The 1,914-nt window shown below is 65.9% G+C and overlaps 1 protein-coding gene across 5 annotated transcripts in view; it reads right to left on the bottom strand.

Annotated features, from left to right (window-relative positions):
- Window positions 1-1,628, bottom strand: part of ABHD6 (abhydrolase domain containing 6, acylglycerol lipase) — a 55,534-nt gene extending 53,906 nt beyond the window's left edge. The window contains exon 1 of one of the 5 annotated variants that reach the window (XM_032290266.1): window positions 1,212-1,628. The gene's annotated coding sequence lies outside the window, so the exon portion shown is untranslated. The remainder of the gene's footprint in view (window positions 1-1,211) is intronic. The other 4 variants (XM_032290267.1, XM_032290271.1, XM_032290269.1 and 1 more) reach the window with 4 other exon arrangements.
- Window positions 1,629-1,914: the final 286 nt, after the last annotated feature.

Below are 1,914 nucleotides of genomic sequence, written 5' to 3'. Positions count from 1 at the left end.
TTGAAATTGGGCAAAAAGTCTAGTGGTTCGCAGTGGGGGGGGTGTTCTGAGGTCAGACTCACTTCCTGTCCCGGGAAGGGGCCACCTCTGGAAGCCTCATATTCCTGCTGTCAGAAGTGGGCACAGCGGTGGTACCTACCTCAAGGGGCTGTTCGGGGAAGCATGGCAGGTAATTCTTTTAAGAGGCTTAGGACGGGGCCTGGCACACAAGTCTGGCTTATTCAATGTCAGCAATTATTCATTATAAACTATTTTAAACTCCTAGCCAGGTGGAGCCACCAGAGATTTCTGAGGGGGTGGTGGAGGAGCATGGTGAGACAAATGCTGGCCTCCAGGTCTCAGCTGAAGCAAGACCTTTGCTCTTCTTAACCACCCAGCTCCTGGGGCATAAAAAGGGCTCAGAATACATATTGCCTGCATGCACAGTATCTAGACCCCCTGGCACCCTCTTCCTCCCCCACACCTCCCATGCCCCTCACTCGGTCACCGGGCCTCGCTGTGGGCTCAGGGGCGCAAACCCAGCACGTGCGCTGCCCTGCAGCCGGCGTTACACAATCCGCATTTCTAGGCTGCCAGGAACCCCGTGTCGCAGCAGGCGGAGACCGCAGGTGGCCGGCGGGTACCGGGCAGGGCAGCATCCAGACTCAAGGGTGTCGACTGGGAGGGGGCGCAACGGCGCGGGAGCCGGGGCAGGCTGAGGAAAGAGGAGCTGAAAGGCTGCTGGGGGAAGGGAGTCTTAGCGGAGAGAGATCTTGGGGGCGACGCGGAGGCGGCGCGTGACACGGAGCAAGAGACCGTCTGCTAGGGCGAGCTGCAGTCCTCCAGGACATGGAGGAAACGGGGGTGCAGGAGCCCCCAGATCCTCTCGGCACTGCCAGGGGCGCCTAAGGGCTGGAGCGGGCGCAGGGGGTGGGGAGGCGGAGTAGAACGAGGGTGCAGGTCCCGACCCGTCCTCACTCTGTCCCCCGGCTTCAAGAGGCTGGCAGCCTGGACCTGGGAAGTGGGGCGCCGGGGTTCGAGCATCTCAAACCTCTCCAGGCAGCAGGCGGTGGGGGCAGCGCCCGCGCGGGGAGCGGAGTCGGAAGCCAGGTGCAGGTCCCTGACTCCTTCACCCGGTGCGCCGCTGCCTGGTGGCAACGGGGGAAGGTCACGGGGCCATCGGGGCGCCCCATCCCCGTCGGGGTAACCCCCGCCCGTCCGCCCCCGCTCACCTGACCGGCCTCAGCCGCCTAAGTTCCGCCGCCGGACCCGGACCCCGGCCCTCGGTCCCTAGCCCCGGGCTCGGCCCCGCCGCCGCGCTCTACCCGCGCGGCTCCCAGCTCCGGCGCCCGGTCTGAATGGACTCCTTAAAGGCGCGGCGTGCTGGCTGGCGTCCTCCGACAGAAAAGCCAGCCCCGCCCGCACCCGGCGCCGCGCGCAGTCCCTCGGCGGACGCGCTCGGTTTGGGGGTTCTGGGGCGCTTATCCCCAGCTCCTCCGCGCGCGGGCTCACAGCGTTAAACCCGGAGGGTAAAGTTAGCGTCCCGCACAACCAGATGCAGGCAGCCGGCAACTCTCTCCAAGTACCCGAGAGCCAGGGCGGAAGCATCAGCGCCTCCTGTGTTCCCGGGGGCGGAGCCCGAGCGCCCGGTCCCGCCCCCGCCCCGCTGGGGAGCGCACAGTGGGGCGGGGCGCGGGGAGAGCCTCTGAGCCCGCGGAGCCACCCACAGTTCCACAGCCCCGGCCCGAAGTCCTCCCGGCACTGTTTCACTTACTGGACACCTACTGTGTGCCTGGCGCGGCTGGGCATCACACCCGCCAAAGTGACTCAGGCAGGATCTCTGGATCTCTGCCCCGAAAGGCGTCAGAGAGAAAGGGACAGGCAGGGGTTCTCAGGCAGGCAAGGCAGCACTGCCTTACATCTGTTGTCTCACGT

This window comes from Sapajus apella, unplaced genomic scaffold (genome assembly GCF_009761245.1).
Source record: "Sapajus apella isolate SASKATOON/1434 unplaced genomic scaffold, GSC_monkey_1.0 scaffold23, whole genome shotgun sequence".
NCBI classification, from domain to species: Eukaryota; Metazoa; Chordata; class Mammalia; order Primates; family Cebidae; genus Sapajus; species Sapajus apella.
This window is presented reverse-complemented; position numbering and strand designations above follow the sequence as displayed.